This window comes from Symphalangus syndactylus, chromosome X (assembly GCF_028878055.3).
Source record: "Symphalangus syndactylus isolate Jambi chromosome X, NHGRI_mSymSyn1-v2.1_pri, whole genome shotgun sequence".
Taxonomy (NCBI): Eukaryota; Metazoa; Chordata; class Mammalia; order Primates; family Hylobatidae; genus Symphalangus; species Symphalangus syndactylus.
In genome coordinates, this window is record NC_072447.2 from 120526253 (window position 1) to 120553858 (window position 27606).

Genomic DNA, 27606 nt, shown 5'->3' on the forward strand with positions numbered 1-27606 from the left:
TGATCTTTGTTGGTTTAAAGTCTATTTTATCAGAGACTAGGATTGCAACCCCTGCCTTTTTTTGTTTTCCATTTGCTTGATAGATCTTCCTCCATCCCTTTATTTTGAGTCTATGTGTGTCTCTGCACGTGAGATGGGTTTCCTGAATACAGCACACTGACGGGTCTTGACTCTTTATCCAATTTGCCAGTCTGTGTCTTTTAATTGGAGCATTTAGCCCATTTACATTTAAAGTTAATATTGTTATCTGTGAATCTGATCCTGTCATTATGATGTTAGTTGATTATTTTGCTTGTTAGTTGATGCGGTTTCTTCCTAGCCTCGATGGTCTTTACAATTTGGCATGTTTTTGCAGTGGCTGGTACCGGTTGTTCCTTTCCATGTTTAGTGCTTCCTTCAGGAGCTCTTTTAGGGCAGGCCTGGTGGTGACAAAATCACTCAGCATTTGCTTGTCTGTAAAGTATTTTATTTCTCCTTCACTTATGAAGCTTAGTTTGGCTGGATATGAAATTCTGGGTTGAAAATTCTTTTCTTTAAGAATGTTGAATATCAGCCCCCACTCTCTTCTGGCTTGTAGAGTTTCTGCAGAGAGATCAGCTGTTAGTCTGATGGGCTTCCCTTTGTGGGTAACCCAACCTTTCTCTCTGGCTGCCCTTAACATTTTTTCCTTCATTTCAACTTTGGTGAATCTGACAATTATGTGTCTTGGAGTTGCTCTTCTCGAGGAGTATCTTTGTGGCGTTCTCTGTATTTCCTGAATCTGAATGTTGGCCTGCCTTGCTAGATTGGGGAAGTTCTCCTGGATAATATCTTGCAGAGTGTTTTCCAACTTGGTTCCATTCTCCCTGTCATTTTCAGGTATACCAATCAGACGTAGGTTTGGTCTTTTCACATAGTCCCAAATTTCTTGGTGGCTTTGTTCATTTCTTTTTATTCTTTTTTCTCTAAACTTCCCTTCTCGCTTCATTTCATTCATTTCATCTTCCATCACTGATACCCTTTCTTCCAGTTGATTGCATCGGCTCCCGAGGCTTCTGCGATCTTCGTGTAGTTCTCGAAATTTGGCTTTCAGCTCCATCAGCTCCTTTAAGCCCTTCTCTCCATTGGTCATTCTAGTTATCCATTCGTCTAATTTTTTTTTCAAAGTTTTTAACTTCTTTGCTATTGTTTTGAATTTCCTCCTGTAGCTCGGAGTAGTTTGATCGTCTGAAGTCTTCTTCTCTCAACTCATCAAAGTCATTCTCCGTCCAGCTTTGTTCCATTGCTGGTGAGGAACTGCGTTCCTTTGGAAGAGGATAGGTGCTCTGCTTTTTAGAGTTTCCAGTTTTTCTGCTCTGTTTTTTCCCCATCTTTGTTGTTTTATCTACTTTTGGTCTTTGATGATGGTGATGTACAGATGGGTTTTGGTGTGGATGTCCTTTCTGTTTCTTAGTTTTCCTTCTACCAGACAGGACCCTCAGCTGCAGGTCTGTTGGAGTTTGCTAGAGGTCCACTCCAGACTCTGTTTGGCTTAGTGTCAGCAGCAGTGGCTCAAACGGAAATACAGAAATCACCCGTCTTGTGTGCCACTCACACTGGGAGCTGTAGACCGGAGCTGTTCCTTTTCTGCCATCTTGAGTTTCAGGTATGTCTTTATCAACAGTGTGAAAACAAACTAATACGGACATCCAATATAGTAAGCGATGTAGCTGTCAGCTGTGGTCAGGTTCAAAAAACACTGAATTTACAAAGTTGGATCAATAAAGTAGATTCATATCAGAACATAATTAAAACTCAAGTATTTCAATTTATTTGTCATTCAATAAAGGCCCTATAATAAACATAATAAATGATGTGTATCAGACACTGTACTAAATGTTTTGAATATGTTAATTCTTGTAAATATTTTTAAAATCCTTATGCGTAGGTATTATTATTCTCACCATTATATAAGATGAGGAAAGTGAGGCTTGGGCATGTTTATTACCTTGCACAAGTTTACAGATCTATTAGTAGAAGGGAAAGCATTTGAACAAACTGACTCTAGAGGTAAAATTGCTGGTGCAAGTAACAACTATACACCTTTGCCTCCATCCAATCTCATCTTATGTGGTTAACTTTTTCTAAGCTAAGTTGGGCTTTCCCAATAGAACAATAAATCTCTATGAAGAAAGGAATCCTCAACACTAACCATACAGTTTAAGGGTATAATTTGAACATCATAACTCCTTGAAAGTTTAAATTAATTAATAGAAAGAAACAAATTCACCTGCTGGATATCAGGGTGGGTCAGAGCTCATAAAATTACTTAGAATAGGTTCTAAATCCAAATTCAGAATAATTCTAAATGAGGAAAGCAACAGATATTTATTTTGGAGATTATTCGGATCTGTTAATATTTAAGTCTCAGAAATGTCTGTCCTTCCTTTATATAAACTCACTAAGTAGTTTATATAATTGTGAAAAGTCTACACAATAAATTCACACATTTATAAATAAATGTAAAAATTTAGAGGATAATTTGGTAATCTCTATCAAAATTTATAAAGGATGTATATCCCTTGAGTCAGAAAAAATTGTCGTAAGAAATTTCCTAAGTACACAAAATTATGTGCATTTGTTCGTGTATATATGTATATATATGTATACTCACACATATATATTTAATTTTCAGCAGCATTGTTTTAGTAGAGAAAGGTTGATGACAATATAAATGTCCATTAGTATCAGAAGAGTTCAATTAATCAGAGTTCACTTATACAATGCAATATTATGCAGCTACTCAAGTGGGTTATAACATTATCTATACATATACTGTCATCAAAAGTTGACAATATTAACAAGCCAATAAAACAATTTACAACACAAAATACATATCATGATTCCAGTTTGGCAAATATGAGACGTGAAGATTTAATTGGTTAGAAGGATAGACAGATATAGATGCTTGTAGATACATTGGCCCATCCTTGAAAGTATATGCACATTCTAACGTGGGGACTTCTGGAAAAAGGGTGGACTGGGCTGTGAGGTATACTTACTTTCACTTTGTTGCCTATCTGAAAATTTTTTAATAAGAAAAACAAAAACATAGGCATTTAGTAATTTTTTGAAAAAATACTAGCCTCAGCATTCCATTTTTGCAAGTGCCAGCATCAACAGCTATGGAGTCAGTGATCAATTATTTTGGTGGGTTTGGTATACAAGGTCATGATCAATCAACCCCTAGGTTCACTCTTTATCTACAAAGTTAGATTAAGACATAAAGCCAGGTTAGTTAAATACATATATAACAGGTCTCAGCATGTTCTTGACATTTCCAGATGCCACTGAAAAGCTCTATTTGAAAACTTCAATAGAAATGTAGAAGATATGACATATTATAAGACCATTACATCTTCCCGTTTTCATATGGAGTGGCAAATGTTTGCCACAGGGGCATGTGGAAAGGTGGTAGAAAACCATAAATAGCATCCTAAACTTACAGAAATATATATTATTGTTCAAACTCTGCCAGCTTCCAACTTTACCATTGTTAGTGTGCAAAAATGAGAGTAAGTATAAATGTTTCTGACATATTTGACAATTATTCAATGCATATAAGCAAGCAGAAAAAGAGCATCCTAGGAGAAAAATCTTAAGCATATTGTAGCCTATCCAGCTGAAATGCATAAAGTCATTTCTGAATGGATTTCTCTTGTTCTAATTTAGAGTCTCACAGGAATGGTAAAAATTAACCTCAATCTATCTTTATTTCATTGACTTTTAATTAAATCAAGTTTGAAGAAAATGACTTGATTTCCTATCCTTATGCATCACATCTGAGGAAATAGAAACATTTATACTCATGATTTAATATGGCCTGTCTAACTGATTGGTTCTCTTTTTTCTGGACATTTTTGGTGGTAAACATAGGTGGGAAGCTAATACAAGAGGAGGAATGTATGGGTATCCAGGGCGAGTGATATCAAAGATTGAAATGAGAATGATTTTAAAGGAGGTATAGTGATGAAAGTTGTACTTTAAGTGTGGCAAAAACAGTAAGAGACTTCTAACTTATAGCATTTTAAAAACTGATCCTAAATTAATTATTTGTATTTGCCAAAATGGATGAATAGGTACCTGTTGCTTTTCTCCATTCAGTTATTGATAGGCAGTCTCTAAAATGGCCTCAAAGATCCCTGCCTTCTGCAATTAACACCCTTATATAATCCCTTCTCCTTCAGTGTGGAGTGGACCTAGTGACTTGCTTCTCATAAATAGAACATAGCCAAAGTGATCAAAAGTGATAGAAAGTTACTTCCCTAGATTAGGTAACGAAACACTCAGGCTTTCATTTTGCTTGGCTCTGTTACCTTGCTTCATTCTTTCATGCTTTCTTTCTTGGAGTCATTTCTCTTGGGCAGCCTGCTGCCATGTTGGGAGTAGCTCTGTGGAGTGGTTCAAGTGGCAAGAAACTGGTATCTCTGGTGAACAGCCATGCAAATTAGCTTGAAAGTGACTCTCTTAAAGCCTGTCGGCCGGGCGTGGTGGCTCACGCCTGTAATCCCAACACTTTGGGAGGCCGAGGCGGGCAGATCACGAGGTCAGGAGATCGAGACCATCCTGGCTAACATGGTGAAACCCCGTTTCTATTAAAAATACCAAAAATTAGCCGGGCGTGGTGGCGGGCACCTGTAGTCCCAGCTACTCGGGAGTCTGAAGCAGGAGAATGGTGTGAACCTGGGAGGCAGAGCTTGCAGTGAGCCGAGATCTGGCCACTGCACTCCAGTCTGGGTGACAGAGTGAGACTCAGTCTGTCTCAAAAAAAAAAAAAAAAAAAAAGCCTGTCAAACTCCACCTCAGTGAGCTTGAAAGCAAATCCTCCTACCTTGTAGCCATGTTAGAGACTCTCACCCAGTTAAACTAAGATCAAATCCATGACCAATAGAAACTGTGAAATAAGTGTTTGTCATTTTAAACCACTAAGTTTTAGGGCAACTTGTTATGCAGCAATAAAAAAAAAAAATACAGCAGCAAATTTTTTCCCTGAAAGGTTATGTTTACTTTGAAGTTTTACAAGTCATCCCATTTTACATGTATGAGGAGGATGAGCTCCCTCTAATGTACAACATGGTGTCTACAGTTTATAACAGTGAATTGCATTCTTGAAATTTGCTAAGAGAGTAAGCATGGACGTTTAAGTCGGCTGAAGCTGTGCCTACAACCGCCCCTTCTCCCAGGTGCTCTGTCCCAGGGAGATGGGGGTTTTATCTATAAGTCCCTGACTGGGGCTGCTGCGTTTGTTTCAGAGGTGCCATGCCCAGAGAGGAGGAATCTAGAGAGGCAGTCTGGCTGCAGCAGCCTTGCTGAGCTGTGGTGGGGTCTGCCCAGTTTGAACTTCCTGGCGACTTTGTTTACACCGTGAGGGTAAAACTACCTACTCAAGCCTCAGCAATGGTGGATGCCCCTCCCTCCACCAAGCTCCAGCGTCCCAGGTCAACCTCAGACTGCTGTGTTGGCAGCGAGAATTTCAAGCCAGTGGATCTTAGCTTGCTGGGCTCTGTGGCGGTGGGACCTGTGGAGCCAAACCACTTGTCTCCCTGGCTTCAGCCCCCTTTCCAGGGGAGTGAATTGTTCTGTCTTGCTGGCTTTCCAGGTGCCACTGGGGTATGAAAAAAAAAAAAAAACGCAGCCAGCTAGCTCGGTGTCTGCCCAAATAGCCGTCCAGTTTTGTGCTTGAAACCCAGGACCCTGGTGGTGTAGGCACCAGAGGGAATCTCCTGGTCTTCAAGTTGCAAAGACCGTGGGAAAAGCACAGAATCTGGGCCGAGTGCACAGTTCCTCATGGCACAGCCCCTCACGGCTTCCCTTGCCTAGGGGAGGGAAATCCCCTGACCCCTTGTGCTTCCAGGGTGAGGGACACCCCACCCTGCTTCGGCTAACCCTCCGTGGGCTTCACCCACTGTCCAACCAGTCCCAATGAGATGAACTGGGTACTTCAGTTGGAAGTGCAGAAATTACCTGCCTTCTGCGTCAATCTTGCTGGGAGCTGCATACCGGAGCTGTTCCTATTCAGCTATCTTGTCAGCAGAAGAGGTCAGAACTGATCGCCAAAATCCTGAATTTTTGGGTAACAACATTTGTCAATCATCCACAAGTGTCTGTACTCCTTGGGGAGGAGAACGAAGAGGCTCTACATTATTTGACCAGTGACAGAATTTGGAGATGTTAAATCAGGTTATGGAATAGATTTTTATTTTGATGAAAATCCTTACTTTAAAAATAAAGTTCTCTCCAAAGAATTTCATCTGAATGAGAGTGGTGATCCATCTTCAAAGTCCACCAAAATCAAATGGAAATCTGGAAAGGATTTGACAAAACGTTCAAGTCAAACGCAGAATAAAGCCAGTAGGAAGAGGCAGCATGAGGAACCAGAGAGCTTCTTTACCTTGTTTACTGACCATTCTGATGCAGATGCTGATGAATTAGGAGAGGTAATCAAAGATGATATTTGGCCAAACCCATTATAGTACTACTTGGTTCCCAATATGGATGATGAACAAGAAGAAGGAGAAGATGATGATGATAAAGAAGAGGAAGCATTAGAAGATATTGATGAAGAAGGGGATGAGGATGAAGGTGAAGATGAAGATGATGATGAAGGGGAGGGAGGAGAGGAGGATGAAGGGGAAGAGGACTAATAGAAAACTGATGGATTCCAACCTTCCTTTTTAAAAATTTTCTCCAGCCCCTGAGAGCAAGTTGCAAGTTTCCTCTTGTGCTCAGTTGCTGTGTTCTTGAGCTCTCTTTTCTCTACTTATTTGGGGGGAAATACCTTGAGCAGAACACAATGGGAAAAGAGTCTCTACCCCTTTTTGTTCAAAATTCATTTTTATCCCTTCCTGTCTGAACAAAAACTGTATGGAATGAACACCACTGAGCTCTGTGGGAAAAAAGAAAAACCTGCTCCTTTCACTCTGCTGGAAGCTGGAAGGTGCTAGGCCCCTGTGTAGTAGTGGATAGAATTCTAGCTTTTTTCCTCTTTTCTCTGTATATTGGGCTCAGAGAGTACACTGTGTCTCTAAGTGAATATGGACAGTTAGCATTTAGCAACATGTATCTGTCTGTCTACTCTCTTGTTTAAAAAAAGAAAAAAAAACTAAAAAATGGGGTTATAGAAGGTCAGCACAAGGTGGGTTCGAGATGTTTGGGTGGGTTAAGTGGGCATTTTAACAACATGGTTTCTCCTTTGGCATGTTTAGTTGTGATATTTGACAGACATCTTTGCAGTTTAAGATGACACTTTTAAAATGAATTATCTCCTAATGATGACTTAAGCCCTGCCACTCAATGGAATAATCAGCAGAACCTGTAGAATCTTATTTGGAATTGACATTCTCCATTGTAATTTTATTCTCGTTAATTTTTAAATTTTCTTTCTGTTTCACTTGAAAGGAAAGATGATGCTCAGTTTTAAAATATCAGAAGTGTACAAGTTGCTTTGTTACAATAAAACTAAATGTGTACACACATACACAGACTCAAAAGAGAGTAAGCAGGTCTAAAATGTTCTTACCACCAAAGAAAGGTAAGCATAAGAGGTGATGGTTATGTTGATTAGTTTGATCGTGGTGATCATTTCACAATGAATACATATAAAACATTGTTCTACACTTTAAATATACATAACTTTTGTTTGCCAATTATACCTCAATAATTCTGGGAAAATATTTTTAAATACTCAGAGGTGATTATTTTATCAAAATAAAATCTAATTTAATAAAATGTAATCACTTCCAATGATTAGTTTTGTTAAATTAAATTTTCTTTTAACAAAAATTCCTTAAGTATAGCAGCTTTAGGATATATTCAGTAATGAAGTGTGGTAATTAGGTCATAAATGGAAATGTGAAAACAATTATATAAACTTTACTGAGTTTTTATTACATGCCAAGCACTATTCAAATTGCTTGTTTTTTACATATGTTATCATATTTCATCCTCACAAAAGAGCTAATTAACTAGATGTTTCTCTACTGCCATTTTACCTATGAAGAAACTGAAGCATGAAGAAGGATAGGGGTTAAGCCACTAGTCCAGTCATACAGCAAGAAGATTCAAACTCAGGCACTCAAAATCCACAGCCAGTGATTTTGATCACAGTACTATGCTACCTCTCTTGAATACACATTCAATCTGCAGACTACATTTTTTGTATGTGGTGTTATGCTCTGTTGGATCACAAAACAGAGAAATTGTAGATGCTAGATGTTCATGTTAAAAAGCATAAACATTAAGTTGTGATGAACCAGAGATTTCCTGGGAGACAGTATAATTTGAGTGGTTACAAATGAGAACTCAGGAGTAGAAGTGCCTAAATTCACATTCCAACTCAATCAATAGTTGTTTGTAGAATTTAAGGGGAGTTACTTAACCACTCAGATTCATTTCATCAAATGAAAATGGTGACCATATTAATTCCTACTGCATAATGTTGTTATAAGCATTAAATTAGATAATATATGGAAAGGCTTGGAATTACACATGGGATACAGTAAGTAATTAATATATGTCAATTATTATTGTGATATATATTACCTGACAGAAAACAGGACAAATTATAACAGAGAGATTTAAGCTCTATTCTTTCTAGAGGAAAAAAGCTATTCAAGTAAGTGAGAAAAATAAGGCTAAAGAGAAATACAATTTTTAAAAAAGTCACAGGTATTGATAATCTAAAATATGTCAAATGTTCTCTTAGGTGCTTAGCATACATAATTTTCCTTAACACTCATAGCAGACAGGGTAAATAGTATGCCTACTTTATAAATAAGGAAACTTTAATGAAGGAGCTTATCCAACGTTTAAAACCTGCCAAGTAACACAAGTTAGTGCAGTTATCAGGTACTAATTGGTATTCAAATCAAGGAACATCTGATTCTCTTTCACCAAGAGAGACTTCTGAGTTTACAGACCAAAGGCAAAAAGGAGAACTACCCTAAATTGTGAAGTCATATTCTGGAATTCAGTAAAATACAAGTGCTCCCTTTATTCTATCTGTACACATGTATCTAGTGTATGCCTCACACAAGCCTCTGTGCAAGCTACACACTGTTGCCACACAAGGTTGTATAGGATGTGCCCTGCACAAGCTGTGCAGCCAAAGGGAAAAGGAGAGCTAAAATCAAGCCTATTATTCATTCACCAAACATTGAATCTAAGGGGATACACTTACCACAGAATAGGTACTTTGTCCTCATTTTATATAAAAGTGAAATATGGGCTGACATGGTTTGGGTCTGTGTCCTCTCCCAAATCTCATGTCAAATTGTAATCCCCAAGGTTGGAGGTGGGACCTTGTGAGAGATGATTGGATCATGGGGGCACTTTCTCATGGTTTAACACCACTCCCCTTGGTGCTGTGTTGCAATAGTAAGTGAGTTCTTGTGAGATTTGGTTGTTTAAAATGTGTGGCACCTCCCATCTTTCCCTCTTCCTCCTACTCTTGACAATGTGAACTGCCCCACTCACCCTTTGACTTTCACTATGAGTAAAAGCTCACTGAAGCCTTCGCAGAAGCAGATGCTGCCATGCTTCCTGTACAGCCTGAAGAACTGAGAGCCAATTAAATCTCTTTTGTTTATAAATTACCCACTCTCAGGTATATCTTTATAGCAATGCAAGAATAAGCTAATACAGAAAATTGGTACTGAGAAGTGGGGCATTGCTATAAAGATACCTGAAAATGTGAAAGCAGCTTTAGAACTGGCTAACTGGCAGAGGTTAGAAGAGTGCGGAGGACTCAGATGGACAGGAAGATGAGGGAATGTTTGGAACTTCCTAGAGACTTGTTAAATTGTTGCCACAAAACTACTGACTATAATATGGACAATGAAAACCAGGCTGAGGAGGTCTCTTTTGAAAATGAGGAACTTAATGAGAACTAGAGCAAAGGTCACTTTTGTTATGCATTAGCAACGAGGTTAGTGACATTGTGCCCCTTCCACTAGTGATTTGTGGAACACTGAGTTTTAGAGTGATGATTTAGGATATCTGGTGGAAGAAATTTCTAAGCAGCAAGGTTCAAGATCTGGCCTTGCTTCTTCTAATGGCCTATCCTTATACCAATGGGCAAAAAAAAAAAAAAAAACAAGATGTATAAATGGAGCATATATTAAAAGGGGAAGCAGAGTATAAAAGTTTGAAAAATTTGTAGCCCAGCCATGTGGTAGAAAAGAAAAGCCCATTTTCAGGGGAGGAATTCAAAAAGCCTGCATAAACTTGACTAAGTAAAGAAGAGCCAATTGCTAATACCTGAGATAATGAGGGAATGGCCTCAAAGGCATGTCAGAGGTGATCATTGCAGACCCTTCCATCACAGGCAGATAATGGTTTTTTTTTTTTTTGTCCCCACCCAAATCTCATCTCGAATTGTAATTCCCATAATCCCTATGTATTATGGGAGGAACAGGTAGAGATAATCGAATCATGAGAATGGGTTTCCCTATCCTGTTCTCATGATAGTGAGTTAGTTCTCATGAGATCTGATGGTTTTATAAGAGACATCTCCCTTTGCTGGACACTCATTCTCTCTCCTGCCACCATGTGATGAAAAATGTGTTTGCTTCCCCTTCTGCCATAATTGTAAGTTTCCTGAGGCCTCCCTAGCCATGCAAAAGTGAGAGTGAATAAAACCTCTTTTCTTTATAAATTACCCAGTGTCAGATATCTTTTTATAGCAGTGTGAAAACTGACTAATACAGTAAATTGGTACAGGGAGTGAGACACTACTATAAAGACACCAAAAACCGTGGAAGCAACATTGGAACTGGTTAAAAGGCAGAAGTTGAAAAAGTTTGGAGGGCTCAGAAGAAGGTATGGAAATGTGAGAAAGTTTGGAACTTCCTAGGATGTGGAGGGCTCATAGACAGGAAAATGTGGGAAAGTTTGGAACTTCCTAGAGACTTGTTGATGGACAATGAAATCCAGATGGAAGTAATCTCAGATGGAAATGAGGAACTTCTTGGGAACTGGGGTAAAAGTCACTCTTGCTAGGCAAAGAGAGTGGTGATATTTTTCCTGTGCCCAGTGATGTGTGAAATTTTAAACTTGAGACAGATAATTTAGGATATCTGGTGGAAGAAATTTCTAAGTGGCAAAGCATTCAAGAAAAAGCAGAGCATAAAAGTTTAAAAAATTTGCAGCCTAATGGTGCAATAGAAAAGAAAACCACATTTTCTGGGAAGAAATTCAACCCTGCTGCAGGAATTTGCATAAGTAAAAAGGAGCAGAATTTAATCACCAAGGCAATGGGAAATATGTCTTCAGGGCATGTCAGAGACCTTCATGGCAGCCTGTCCCATCACAGGCCCAGAAGCCTAAATTGGAAAAACGGTTTCCTGGGCTGAGATCAGGCCCCCCTGCCATGCTGTGTGTAGCCTTGGGACTTGCTGTCCTGCATCCCAGCCATTCCAGTGGTGGCTAAAAGGGGTCAATTTACAGCTCAGGCCATTGCTTCAGAGGTTGTAAGCCCCAAGTCTTGGCAGCTTCTACATGGTGTTGGGCCTGTGGGTGTGCAAAAGTCGAGAATTGAAGTTTGGGAATCTCTGCCTAGATTTCAGAGGATTTATGGAAAGGCCTGAATGTACAGGCAGTAGTTTGCTGCAGAATTGAAGCCCTCATGAAGAACCTCTGCTAGGGCAATGCTGAAGAGAAATATAGGGTCAGAGCCCCCAGGCAAAGTTCCCACTTGAGTACTGCGTAGTGGAGCTTTGAGAAGAAAGCCACTGTCCTCCAGACCCAAAATGTTGGATCCACTGACACCTTGCACCATATGCCTGGAAAAGCCACAGACACTCAATGCCAACCCTTGCAGGCAGCCGGGATGGGGGCTGTACCCTGCAAAGTGACAGAAGCAGAGCTGCCAAGCCTCTGGGAGCCCACCTCTTGCATCAGCATGACCTGGGTATGAGAGATGGAGTCAAAGGAGATCATTTTGTAACTTTAAGGTTTAATGACTGCCCTATTGGATTTAGAATTTGCATGGGGCCTGTGTCCCCTTTGTTTTGGTCAATTTCTCCCATTTGGAATGGGTGTATTTACCCAATGCCTGTATCCCCATTGTATCTAGGAAGTAACAAACTTGCTTGTTATTTTACAGGTTCATAGGCAGATGGGACATGACTTGTCTCAGATCAGACCGTAGACTTGGGCTTTTGTGTTAATGCTGGAATGAGTAAAGATATTGGGGGACTGTTGAAAGGCCATGACTGTGTTTTGAATTGTGAAAACATGAGATTTGGGAGTGGCCGGGGCAGAATACTATGGTTTGTCTATGTCCCCACCCAAATCTCATCTTGAATTGTAGTTCCCATAATTCCTATATGTAGTGGGCATGACCAGAAAGAGAAAATTGAATCATGGGGGCAGTATTCCCCATTCCGTTCTTGTGATCATTAGTTCTCATGAGATCTGATGGTTTTATAAGGAGCTTCCCACTTCACTGTGGAATCATTCTCTCTCCTGCTTCTGTGTGAAGAAAGATGTGTTTGCTTCTTCTTCTACCATGATTTTTTCCTGAGGTCTCCCCAGCCATGTGAAACTGTGAGTCAATTTTACCTTTTTTCTTTATAAATTACCCAGTCTCATGTATGTCCTCATAGCAGTGCGATAATGGACTAACACAGAGGCCCCAGGGGCCTAAGAGGACAGAATAATTTTGTGGGCCGGGCCCAAAGCCCCACCACTTTCTGCAGCCTCAGGACACTGTTCTGTGCATCCCAGCCACTCAACCCCAGCCATGGCTAAAAAGAACCCATGTACTACTTGGACTGCTGCTTCAGAGGGTACAAGCTGTAAGCCTTGGTGGCTTCCACTCAGTGTTAAGCCTTTGGGTTTGTAGAATGCACAAGTTGAGGCTTCAGAGCCTCCACCTAGATTTCAGAGGATATGTGGAAAAGGCTGGATGTCCAGGTAGAAGCCTGCTACAGGGGTAAAGCCCTCACAGGGAACCTCTACTATGGCAATGTAGAGGGGAAATGTGGGATGGAGCCCCAACACAGAGTCCCCACTGGGACATGGTCTACTGGAGCTCTGAGAAGAGGGCCACTATCTCCCAGAACCCAAATGGTAAAGTAACCAACAGCTTGCACAATGTATCTGAAAAAGCTGCAGACAGTGCCAACTCTTGAGAGCAGCTGGCACAGGGGTAGAGCTGCTAAAGGTGTGGGGAGCCCAGCCCTTGTGTCAGAGTGCCTTGGATATGAGACATGGGGTCAAGGAGATTATTTTGGAGCTATAAATTTTAATGACTGCCTTGCTGGGTTTTGGAGTTGCATGTGGCCTGTACCATTTCTTTTGGCTAATTTCTCCATTTTGGAATGCATGTATTTACCCAATACCTGTATTCATATTCTATCTTGGAAGTAACTAACTTGTTTTTGATTTTACAGACTCATAGGTAGAAGGAACCAGCATTGTCTCAGATGAGACTTTGGACTTTAGACATTTGAGATGCTGGAATGAGTTGACTTTGGGAAACTGTTGGGAAGGCATGATTGTATTTTGCAATGTGAGAAAAACATGAGAGAGAAACATGTGAGAAAAACATGAGGAGACACGTGTGGAATAATATGGTTTGGGTCTCTGTGCTCACTGAAATCGCATGTTGAAGTATAATCCCCAATGTTGGAGGAAGGGTTTTGTGGGTGGCGATTAAATAATGGGAGCTATTTTTTAATAAATGGTTTAGCAACATTCCCCTAGTGCTGTTTGTGTGATATAGTTCTATGAGATCTGGTTGTTTAAAACAGTGTGGCATCTCATCCCACCATATGTGACCCTTCAGGCAGATAATTCAAAAAGCAGTGCTGAGGAAACTCAAGGAAATTCAGGAGAGCACAGAGACAGAATTCAGAATCCTATTAGATACATTTTAAAAAGAAATTGAAATAATGAGAAAGAATCAAGCAGAAATTCTGAAAAGTACAACTGGTATACCGCAGAATTCAGCAGAGTATTTTAATCGCAGACTTGATCAAGCAGAAGAAAGAATTAGCAAGCTTGAAAACAGACTATTTGAAAATACAAAACCAAAGTAGATAAAAGAAACAAGAATAAAAATCAAGGAAGCACACCTACAGAATCTAGAAAATGGCCTGAAAAGGTCAAATCTGAGAGTGATCGGCCTTAAAAAGGAGGTAGAGAAAGAGATAGGGGTAAAAAATTTATTCACGAGGGATCATAACAGAGAAATTCCCAAATCTAGAGAAAGATATCAATATTCAGTACAAGAAGGTTGTAGAACACCAAAGAGATTTAACCCCAAGCAGACTACCTTAAGGCAATTAATAATCAAAGTCCAAAAGAGCAAGTATAAAGAAAGAATTCTACAACAGCAGAAGAAAAGAAACAAATAACATACAATTAAGCTCCAATATGGCTCACAGAACACTTTTCAATGGAAGCTTTATAGGCTGGATGAAAGTGACATGACATATTTAAAGTGCTGAAGGGAAAAAAAAAACCCAAACCTTTGTATTCTGGAATACTATATCTGGTGAAAATATCCTTCAAGCATGAAGGAAAAATGAAGACCTTCCCATACAAACAAGAGCTACGGGATTTCATCAAAACCAGATATGACCTACTGTAAATGCTAAATGGAGTTCTTCAGTCTGAAAGGAAGGGATATAAATGAGCACTAAAGAATCATTGAAATGTACAAAACTCACTGGTAATAGAAAAACACAGAGTATTATAAAACTATCATTTTGGAGCATAATTCATTCTTACCTTAAGCAGAAAGACTAAATAATAAAGCAATCGAGAATATACAAACTTTTTAAGGCACAGATAGTCCAATAAGATGTAGAGAAAAAGCAAAAAGTTAAAAAGTGGGGAACTGAGTTAACATGTAGAGTTTTTATCAGTTTTCTTTTTACATATTTGTTTGTTCATTTATAAGATCAGTGATGTTTCCAATTTAAAATAATGGATTGTAATATAGTATCTGCAAGCCTCATGGTAAACTCAAATCAAAAACCCTACCATGGATACACGAAAAATAAAAAGCAAAAAATTAAATCACAACACCTGAGAAAATGACCTCCACTAATAGGAAGACAGCAAGGAAGGAAAGAAAAAGAAGAAAGAGAAGACCACAAATAACCAGAAAGCAAAAAAAAAAAAAAAAAAAAAAAAAATAGCAAGAGTAAGTTCTTACTTGTCAGCCATAACATTGAATGTAAATTGGCTAAACTATCCAACAACAACAACAACAACAAAACACAGTGATGGAAGGGATTTTTTAAAAAAGACCCAATGATCTACAACATAGATCTTGCCTACAAGAAACATAAATCACCTATAAAGATACAAATAGACTCAAAATAAAGGGATGGAGAAATATATTCAAAACCAAAGTAAGTAAATCAGAGGAGAGCAGCAGTAGGCTTTATCAGACAAAATATTAGATTGGTACGAAAGTAATTGCTGTTTTTGCCATTACTCTAAATGGGAAAAACAGCAATTACTTTTGCACCAGCCTACAGTTTTCAAAACAGAAACTGTAAGAAAAGACAAATTAGCTCATTAAATAATATATAAAAGTATGTAACACTTTTAAATATATATGCAACCTAGACTGGAGCACCTAAATATATAACACAAATATTATTAGACCCCAATACAATAATAGTTGCAGACTTCAATATCTCACTTTTACCATTGGACATATCTCCTAGACAGAAAATCAATTAACAGACACCATAGTTAATCTGCACTACAGAACAAATGGATCTAATAGATATTTACAGAATGTTTCTTCTAATAGCTACATAATATATATTTTTTTCCTCAGCACAAGGATCATCCTCAAAGATAGGCCATATGTTAGATCACAAAACAAGTCTTAAAACATTCAAAAAATTGAAATAATATCAAGCATCTTCTCTGACCACAGTGGAATATAAATAGAAATGAATAAAAAGTAGAATTTTGGAAACTACAAAACACATGGAAATTGAACAATATGCTTCTGAAAGACCACTAGGTCAAAGAAGAAGTAGGAAATTGCAAAATTTCTTGAAGCAAATGATAATGGAAACACAGTATATGAAAATGTATGAGACACAGTGAAATAAGTAAGTACTAAGAAAAAAATGTATAGTTATAAATGTTAACATAAAAAAGAAAAATTTCATATAAATAACCTAAGATGCATCTTAAAAACCTAGAAGAGCAAGAGCAAACTAAGACCAACATTAGTAGAAGAAAAGCAATAATAAAGAAGATCAGAACAGATGTAAATACATTTGAAATAAAGAAAATACAAGAAATGAATGAAGTAAAAAGTTGGCCTTTTGAAAGATAAACAAAATTGGAAAAACTTTAGCAAGACAAAGGAAAAAGAGAAAAGACACAAATAAAAACAGACGAGCAGGTTGTTCAGTTTCCATGTAGTTGTGCAGTTTTTAGCGAGTTTCTTAATCCTGAGTTCTAATTTCAGTCCACTGTGGTCTGAGAGACTGTTTGTTATGATTTCCATTCTTTTTAATTTGCTGAGGAGTGTTTTACTTCCAATTATGTGGTCAATTTTAGAATAAATGCAATGTGATGCTGAGAAGAATGTATATTCTGGTGATTTGGGGTGGAGAGTTCCGTAGATGTCTATTAGGTGGATTTGGTCCAGAGCTGAGTTCAAGTCCTGGATATCCTTGTTAATTTTCTGTCTCACTGATCTGTCTAATATTGACAGTGTGGTGATAAAGTCTCCCACTATTACTGTGTGGGAGTCTAAGTCTCTTTGTAGGTCTCTAAGAACTTGCTTTTTGAATCTGGGTGCTCCTGTATTGGGTGCATATATCTTTCGGATAGTTACCTTTTCTTGTTGCAATGTTCAAAAATCACAAGCATTGCTATACACCAAAAATAGACAAACGGAGAGCCAAATCATGAATGAACTCCCATTCACAATTGCTATAAAGAGAGTAAAATACCTAGGAACAGAACTTACAAGTGATGTGAAGGACATCTGCAAGGAGAACTAAAAACCACTGCTCAAGGAAATAAGAGAGGACACGAACAAATGGAAAAACATTCCATGCTCATGGGTAGGAAAAATCAATATCATCATCAAAATGACCATACTGCCCAAAGTAATTTACAGATTCAATGCTATCCCAATCAAGCTACCATTGACTTTCATCAGAGAATTGGAAAAAACTACTTTAAATTTCTCATGGAACCAACAAAGAGCCTGCATAACCAAGACAATCCTAAGCAAATGGAACATAGCTGCAGGCATCACACTACCTGAATTCAAACTATACTACAAGGCTACAGTAACCAAAACAGCATGGTACTGCTACCAAAACAGATATATAGACCAATGGAACAAAACAGAGTCCTCGGAAATAATGCCACATATCTACAACCATCTGATCTTTGACAAACCTGACAAAAATAAGCAAAGGGGAAAGGATTCCCTATTTAATAAATGGTGCTGGGAAAACTAGCTAGCCATATGCAGAAAGCTGAAACTGGATCCCTTCCTTACACCTTATGCAACAATTAACTCGAGATGGATTAAAGACTTAAATGTAAGACCTAAAAGCATAAAAACCCTAGAAGAAAACCTAGGCAATACCATTCAGGGCATAGGCATGGGCAAAGACTTCATGACTAAAACACCAAAAGCAATGACAACAAAAGCCAAAATAGACAAATGGGATCTAAATAAACTAAAGAGCTTTTGCACAGCAAAAGAAACTATCATCAGAGTCAACAGGCAACCTACTGAATGGGAGAAAACTTTTACAATCTACTCATCTGACAAAGGGCTAATATCCAGAATCTACAAAGAAATTAAATTTACAAGAAATAAAACAACCCCATCAAAAAGTGGGTGAAGGATATGAACAGACACTTCCCAAAGAAAGTCATTTAGGCAGTCAACAAATATATGAAAAAAAAGCTCATTATCACTTGTCATTAGAGTAGTGCAAATCAAAACTACAATGAGATACCATCTCACACCAATTAGAATGGCGATCATTAAAAAGTCAGAAACAGATCCTGGAGAGGATATGTAGAAATAAGAACACTTTTACATTGTTGGTGGGAGTGTAAGTTAGTTCAATCATTGTGGAAGACAGTATGGCAATTCCTCAAGGATCTAGAACTAGAAGTACCATTTGACCCAGCAATCCCATTACTGGGTATATACCGAAAGGATTATAAATCATTCTACCATAAGGACACATGCACATGTATGATTATTGCAGCACTGTTCACAATAGCAAAGACTTGGAACCAACCCAAATGCCCATCAATGATAGACTGGATAAAGAAAATGTGGCACATATACACCCTGGAATACTATGCAGCCATAAAAAAGGATGAGTTCATGTCCTTTGCAGGGACATGGATGACGCTGGAGAGAATATCACACACCAGGGTCTGTTGGGGGATGGGAGGCTAGGGGAGGGATAGCATTAGGAGGAATACCTAATGATGGGTGCAGCAAACCACCATGGCACGTGTATTCCTATGTGACAAACCTGCACGTTTTGCACATGTACCACAGAACTTAAAGTAGAATATAAAAAATTAACAAAAAATAAAAATAATAATAAAAAACCAGATGGCAACACAATGTTATGATAAAATCTACACACATGAATATTAACCTTGAATGTAAGCAGGCTAAAATAAATAAATAAATATAAAAACAGAGATGAAAAAGGAGACATTACAACTGCTACCACAGAAATTCACAGGATTATTATTGGCTACTAAGAGAAACTATATGTCAATATATTATTAGAAAATCTAGAGGAATTGGTAAATTCCTAGACACATACAGCCTACCAAGGTTGAACCTGGAAGAAATCCAATACCTGAGATCAAAAACAAGTAACAAGATCAAAGCTGTAATGAAATATGCCATCAAAGAAAAGCCCAGAATCTCTTGGCTTTACTGCTGAATTCTGCCAGTCATTTAAGAAACTAATTCTAATTCTATTTATACTATTCCAAAATATAGAGGAGGAAGGAATACTTCCATATTCATTCTCTGAGGCCAGTATTATCCTGATACAACAATCAGACAAAGACACATCAAAAAAAGAAAACTACAGGCCAACATCCCTGATGAATATTGATGAAAAAATCTTCAACAACATACTAGCAAACTGAATTCAACAAACATTAAAATAATTTTTCATCATGACCAAGTAGGATTTACTCTTGGTATGCCAGAATGGTTCAACATATGTAAATCAACCAATGTGATACATCATTTCAACAGAATGAAGAACTAAATCTATATGATCATTTCAATTGATGCTGAAAAAGCCTTTGATAAAATACATCATCCCTTCATTATAAAAACCCTCAAAAAGCTGAGTATAAAAGGAACATACTTCAACATAATAAAAACTATATATGACAGAACCACAGCCAGTATCATACTGAATGAGGAAAATCTGATAGCCTTTCCTCTAAAATTTGGAACACGACAAAGACATCCACTTTCACCACTGTTATTGAACACAGTATTGGAAGTCCTAGGTACAGCAATCAGACAAGTGAAAGAAATAAAGGGAATCCAAATTGGAATTTTTCTTTTAAAAGTCGTTGTTTGTAGAAGGTCTGATCTTACATTTGAGAAAATCTAAAGACTCCACCAAAACTATTAAAACTGAGAAATAAATTCAGTAAAGTTGCAAGATACAAAACCAACGTACAAGAATCAGTAGCATTTCTATGTGCCTACACTGAACAATCTGAAACAGAAATTAAAAAGTAATCCCATTTACAATAGCTACACACAAATTTAAATACCTAGGAATTAACCAAATAAGTAAAAAATTTCTACAATAAAAAATATAAAACACTTATGCAAGAAGTAGAAAAAAGATTAAAACATTGAAAGATTTTCCATGTTCATAGATTGGAGGAATCACTATTGTTAAAATATTTATACTACCCAAAGCAATTTACAGATTCAATGCAATTTCTATCAAAATTCCAATTACATTCTTCACAGAAATAGAAAAAAAAACTATCCTGAAATTTACTGGAATCATAAAAGACCCCAAATAGCCAATGGTATTCTAAGCAAAAAGAACAAAACTGGAGGAATCACATTAACTGACTTCAAATTATTCTGCAGAGTTATAGTAACTAAAACAACATGGAACTGGCATAAAAACTAATACAGAGACCAGTGTCATGGAATACAAAACCCAGACACAAATCCATACATCTGCGGTGAATTCATTTTTTACAAAGGCGCCAAGACCATACATTGAGGAAAGGACAGTTTCTTCAATAAATAGTGCTGGGAAACGTGGATATCAATATGCAGAAAAAAGTAACAAGACTCCTCTCTCTTGGTATATACAAAGGTAAAATCAAAATGGATTAAAGACTTAAATCTAAGACCTCAAACTATAAAACTACTACAATGAAATGTTGAGAAAACTCTCCAGGACATTGAAGTGAGCAAGAATTTCTTGATTAATACACCACAAGCACAGGCAACCAAAGCAATCATGGACAAATGGGATCACATCAAGTTAAACAGTTTCTGCACAGCAAAAGAAACAATCAACAAAATGTAGTGACAACACACAGAATAAAATAAAATATTTGCAAAGTACCTATCTGTCAATGGAATTATAAACAGAACACATGAGGAGCTCAAACACCTCTATAGGAAAAAGTATAACAAATTGATTGAAAAAAATGGGCAAAATATCTGAATAGACATTTCTCAAAAAAAGACATACAAATGACAAGCAGGCATACAAAAAGGTCCTTGGCATCACTGATCATCAGAGGAATGCAAATCAAAATACAATGAGATATCATCTCACCCCAGCAAAATGGCTTATATCCAAAAGCAAGGCAATAAGAAGTGCTTGTGAGGATGTGGAGAAAAGAGAACACTCACACGCTGTTGGTGAGAATGTAAATTAGTACAACCACTATGGAGAACAGTTTGGAGCTTCCTCACAAAACTAAAAATAGAGCTACCATATGATCCAGCAATCCCACAGGAGTGGATGTACCCACCAGAAAGGAAATGAGTAAAAATTTGGCAGAGATCAAACCTGGAGGGACTTGGGGTTCCAGGAAAGGGTAGATAGGGCTGTTTTTGGCTCCCCTCACTCCTACAGCAGACTACCGATTTCTGAACTGTTAGAGAGACCTCCTTTCCTATCATGAACCCAAGCATTGGTGTGGGCGGCAATTTGGGAATTTTGTGAGGTCATTGCACTGTACTGCCTGCTCTTGCAGGGTTGCTCATTGTCCTGTGAGATCTGAGGTGCAGTAGTAAGTGCCATACTCAGTGTGCACTTGTTGTGGGAGTCTGCCCTGCACAGAGAATCTCAACCCTTATATCTCCACATCACCAAATTCTCTGCAGACATTCCTAAGCATCTACTTGGATTGCTGCAGCCATATAGGGCTGTCTAGACCAAAGAAGCTGCAGGATTCCCAGCCAGTTTGGTGCACAGGGTATGCTGCTCCTTGGGAAAAGGAGAGTGCAGTTCACCTAGGGTGTATGCCTTGGAACAAGGATAATCAGAGTGCATGTTCTCCTGGGCCCAGTAGTTCCCTGCTTGTGGGCTGTAGGTGACTGTGCACCATCCAGCAGAGACAGGTGCTATGCTAAGTGCTCCATGGGGAAGCAGAGTGGTTACTCCTCAGCATCCAAGCAGCCTTGGTGCTTGGGCACAGCAGTGGAGAGGGAGAACTCTCCTTCAAACTGCTGACCGCTATGGAAACAGCCATGGCTGCTTCCCTGGAAGCATGGCATGGGTGTGTCTATGGATGTCCATCATGGAGCTACTTTGGGTGTTCATGCACCCACTAGTGGTGTACTCTTGCACAAAAGGTGGAGCCCCTTCTCTTCTCTACATAGAGAGGCAGTGTTCCTGCAGCAGAAAAAAAGGCTATCCATGAAGTTGTATGTTTTGGGCTAAAGAAAGTGGTTCTACCTCAAAGTCATTTTGGTGGGCAGCCATGGACAGATGTTTTCCACAGCTCTCAGTTATGTTGTGGTCTGGAGAGTGATGGTTAAGTCTGTTCGAACCAAGAGACACAAACCCCAGGAAAAGGGAGAGATAAGAAAGACAATCACATTCCTGCTTGCCCAGGATATGGAGCCAGTGCCGCCCTTTCTCCAGCCTTGGAAATCCTTGTGCTTTTCACCAAGAGCTACCTTGCCACCCAAGGTCAAGGCTGGTGCTTCTGCTGGGCATTGGGGTATCTAAGGGCAACAATGGCAGTCCAGCTCTGTCCAACTTGTCCCCACCTTAAGGAATGAGCAGTGAACTCAGGGCACCAGGCATTCCACAGACCAGCCCATCAGGTAAGGCAACAGAGAACTCCTTCTGACAATCAAAGGTCAAGGAAATACCCATCTGTTTCTGCCAGAAGGCTCTTACCTGCAAGTGTCACCTACTAGCCTGAAGGTCAAACAGCACAATCCAATACAAAATCTGCTGACTTAAATATACAGCACCTAGGACTTCTGACTCCACATCTCTGCAGGAGGCTTAGAACACACTCAAATGCACAGTATACCACTACTGCAATCACTATTCAAAGAAAAAAAAACAAAAAACAACAACAACAAAAAGAAAACCACCACAGTAAGGCTATCTACGACCAAGGAAATTACACAGAACTTTGGCCCCCTGAAAACACCCAGAAGCAAAGGCAAACGACCCTACTCAACATACATTACAGTTACACCCAAGAAGTAGAAAAAAAGTCACATCCAAACAAAAGTAAATTCAAAAATAAGAAATGGCTGGGCACGGTGGCTCACACCTGTAATCCCAGAACCTTGGGGAGGCCAAGGCGGGCTGGTAACTTGAGGTCAGAAGTTCGAGACCAGCCTGGAAAACATCATGAAACCCCATCTCTACTAAAAATACAAACATTAGCAGAGCGTGGTGGCACATGCCTGTAGTCCCATCTACTTGGGAGACCGAGGCAGGAGGATCGCTTGAACTTGGAAGGTGGAGGCTGCAGTGAGCTGAGATCACGCCACTGAACTCTGGCCTTGGCAACAGAGCCAGACTCTGTCTCAAAAATAAATAAATAAAAAACAAGAAGTGATAGTTTGTCCAAATGAGAAGGAACTAGCATAACATTTCTGACAGTATGAAAAAACAGGATGTAATGACATCCCCAAAGGATTAAACTAGCTCTCTAGCAATGGATTATAATCAAAATGAAAATTCTGAAGTGTTATAGAGTTGAAAATATGAATTGTAAGGAAGCTCAATGAGATCCAAAGGCAAGTTGAAAACCAACATAAAAAAATGGAAATCAATTCAGGATATGAATGAAAAATTTATTTAAAAAAACACCAAAATTTTCCAGACAGAACTTCTGGAAAACAATTTATTGAAGGAATTATAAAATACAGGTAAAAGGTTTAACAACAGACTAGACCAAGCAGAAGAAAGAACTTGAAGACAGGTGTTTCAAATTAATCCATCCAGACAAAAATAAAGAGAAGTGTTTGAAAAATGAACCAAGCTTTCAAGAAATATAAGATTATGTAAGGTGCTGAAATCTATGATTCCAAGGTAATCCCGAGGGAGAAGAAAATAAAAGTCAAAAGTTTCAGAAATCTATTTGAGGGAATAATTGAGGAAAACTTCCCTGGTCATGCTAGAGATTTAGATATACCCATAAGAGAAGCTCAAAGAACTCTTGGGAGATACAGTGCAAGACTTAACTTCACTGAGGCATACTGTCATCAGACTAACCAAAGAGAAATGAAGGAAAAATTCTAAAAGCAGGGAAAGAGAAGCATCTAATAAATGATAATAGAAATACTATCAGTGTAGGAGTAGACTTCTCAGCAGAAACCTTATATGCACAAAGATATTGGGGTTCTATTTTCAGTCTTCTTAAAGAAAATAACAGTCAGCCAAGTTTAGTTTGTATCCTGCTCAACTAAGCTTCATAAATAAAGGAGAAATAACATCTTTCTCAGACAAGCAAATGTTAAAGGAATTAATCACCAGTAAAAGACATGCTTAAAGGAGTTCTAAACATGGAAACTAAAGGGCAATACTTGCCATCATAAAACACACGAAAGTATAAAACTCACAGCTCTTATAATGCAATAACACAACTGAAACTGCAAAGAAAGTGGGCAACAATTAACATTATGATAGGAACAAAATCTCATACATCAATATTAATTGAGAACATAAATTGACCAAATTCTCCACTTAAAAGATATAGATTGGCTGAATGGATTAAAAAATAAGACCCAATCGAATGTTGTTTTCAAGAAACCCACTTAACAAATAAAGACAGTTACAGACTCAATGTAAAAGGATGGGAAAAGATATTCCACACAGACAAAAACCAAAAGCAAGCAGGAGTAGTTACACTTATATCAGGTAAAACAGTCTTAAAATCAACAACAACAATAAACAAGACAAAAGAAGGTTATTACATAATGATAAAGGGTTCAATTCAACAAGAAGATATAACAATCCTAAATATAGATGCACCCAACACTGGCACACAGATTCATAAAACAAATACTACTGGACCAATGAAAAGAGATAAACAGCAGTAGAATAATAGTGTGAGACTTCAACACCCCACTGACAGCACTAAAAGATCACCGAAGCAGAAAATCAAAAAAGAAACTTTGGATACAAACAAGACTCTAAACCAAATGGACCTAAAAGACATTTACAGAAAGTACACTAAAACAGATCATATGTTAGACCACAAGTCTTAATACAGTTTTAAAAATCAAAAGTATATCAAGTATTTTGTCAGACCACAATGGAATAAAAGTAGAAATAAATTTCAAGAGGAAGTCTCAAAACTATGCAAAGATATGAAAATTAAACAACCTGCTTCTGAATGACCTTTGAGTCTATGATAAAATTATGGAAGCAATTAAAAAATTTATTGAAACAAATGAAAACAAAGACACAACATACCAAAACCTCTGGAATGTAGCCAAAGCAATGTTAAGAGGGAAGCTTATAGCATTAAATGTTTATATCAAAAAGATAGAACGATCACAAACTGACAACCTAATATCACACCTCAAAGAACTAGATAAAAAAAAAACTAAACCAAAGCTAGCAGAAGAAAAGAAATGACAAAGATCAGAGCAGTACAAAATGAAATTGAGAACAAAATGCAATACAAAAGATCAATGAACTGAAATTTATTTTTTTGAAAACATAAACAAAATTGAAAGATGGCTAGCTAAAATAACCAAGAAAAAGAGAGAAGATTCTAGCAAGCACAATCAGAAAAAAAGGAGATATTACAACTGGTACCACAGAAATAGAGACCATCAGGGATTACAGTGAGGATCTTTATGCTAAAAACTAAAAAACTTAGAGGGAATTTATAAATTCCTGGAAACATACAATCACCCAATATTGAACCAGGAAGAAATAGAAATCCTGAACAGACCAGTAATGAGTAGTGAGGTTGAATCAGTAATAAAAATTCGCCCCAAAACAACAAAAAAGACGAGGACCAGACAGGTTCACAGCCAAATTTTATCAGATGCAGAAAGAAAAACTGGTACAAATCCCACTGAAACTGTTCAAAAACATTGAGGAGAGAGACTTCTCTCTAACTCATACTACAAAGCCAATATTACCCTGATACAAAATCCAGGCAAGGAAACAACAACAAAAAGAATACTATAGGCAAATATCACTGATAAACAAAGATGCAAAAATCCTGAACAAATATTAGCAAACCAAATTCAACAGCACATCAAAAAGATAGTACATGGTCAAGTGGTTTTTATTCGTGGCATGCAAGTGTTGTTCAAAATACACAGATCAATAAATGTGATTCAAGACATGAACAGAATTAAAAACAAAAACCATATTATCACCTCAGTAGATACAGATAATGTGTTTTATACAATTTAGCATCATTTAAGATAGAAACTCTAAACAAACAAGGCATCAAAGGAACATATCTCAAAGTAATAAAAGTCATATGTGAGCCGGGCGCAGTGGCTCATGCCTGTAATTTCAGCACTTTGGAAGGCCGAGGTGGATGGATCACAAGGTCAGGAGCTCGAGACCAGCCTAACCAACATGGAAAAACCTCATCTCTGCTAAAAATACAACAATTAGCTGGGTGTGGTGGCCCGCACCTGTAATCCCAGCTACTCAGGAGGCTGAGGCAGGAAAATCGCTAGAACCCAGGAGGCAGAGGTTGCAGTGAGTCGAGATCACATCACTGCATTACAGCTTGGGCAATAGAGAGAAACTCCATCTCAAATAAATAAATAAATAAATAAAAATAAAAAATTAGAGCCATAAGTGAAAAACTCACAGTCAACATCTTACTGAATGAGGAGATGTTGGTAGCATTCCCCGTAAGAACTGTTAACATGGCCAGGATGTCCACATTTACCACTGCTATTCAATGTAGTACTGGAAGTCCTGGCTAGAGCGATATGTAAGACAAATGAATAAAAATCATGGAAATTGGAAAAAAAGGAAGTCAAATTATCTGTTTGCATATGATATGATCTAATACCTAGAAAATCCTAATAACTGTTCCAAAATAATCCTAGATTTGATAAACGACATCAGTAAAGTTGGATACAAAATCAATGTAAAAATAGTAATATTTCTATACACAAATAATTATCTAGCTGAGAATCAAATACAAACACAATTTCATTTACAATAGGTACAAAAAATAAAAGACCTAAGAATATATGTAACCAAGGAAGTGCAAAACCTCTACAAGAAAAACTGCATCACACTGATGGAATAAATTCTATATGACACAAACAAATGGAAAATCATCCCACGCTCATGCACTGGAAGAATCAATATAATTAAAATGACCATACTTCCCTCCAAAATATACAAATTCATACAATCCCTATCAAAATACCAATGTCATTTTTCAAAGAAATAGAAAAAATAATCCTAAAATGCATATAAAACCAAAGAAGAGCCCAGGATAGCCAAAGCTATCCTAAGCAAAAAGAATAAATCTGAAGACATCACATTACCTGATTCCAAATTATATTACGAGGGAGGCTATCATAACCAAAACAGCATTGGTACTGGTATAAAAATAAATGCACAAATCAATGGAACAGAATATAGAACCCATAAATAAAGCCACATATTTATAGCTAAGTGACCTTAGACAAAGGGCATACACTGGGGTAATGACACCCATTCCAATAAATGGTCCTTAGAAAATTGGCTAGATATATGCAACAGAATGACACTGGACCCCTATTTGTCACCATGTATAAATATCATCTCAAGATGGATTAAAGACTTAAATGTCAGACATAAAACTGTACAAATACTGGTGGAAACCCTAGGGAAAAATTTTCTGGACATTAATCTAGCAAGGGATCCGTGATTAAGACTTCAAAAGCACCAGCAACAAAGACAAAGATAGACAAATGCACCAAAACCTTTAAAATACAAGTTTGCTATTTACTTTCCATATATTAATACACATATTTGTTTTGTATTTTAAAATACATTAAAGAAGTCATAATACTGAAGGCACAAGAAAGTGGCAACCATCCATGAGTTAAAATAATTTTGAGGATCAATGCTTTAGGAAAGT

General features: G+C 37.8%; 1 pseudogene; it reads left to right on the forward strand.

Moving 5' to 3' along the window:
* Positions 1–3919: 3919 nt before the first annotated feature.
* Positions 3920–6662, forward strand: LOC129475383 (protein SET-like; annotated as a pseudogene).
* The last annotated feature ends 20944 nt before the right edge of the window (positions 6663–27606 follow it).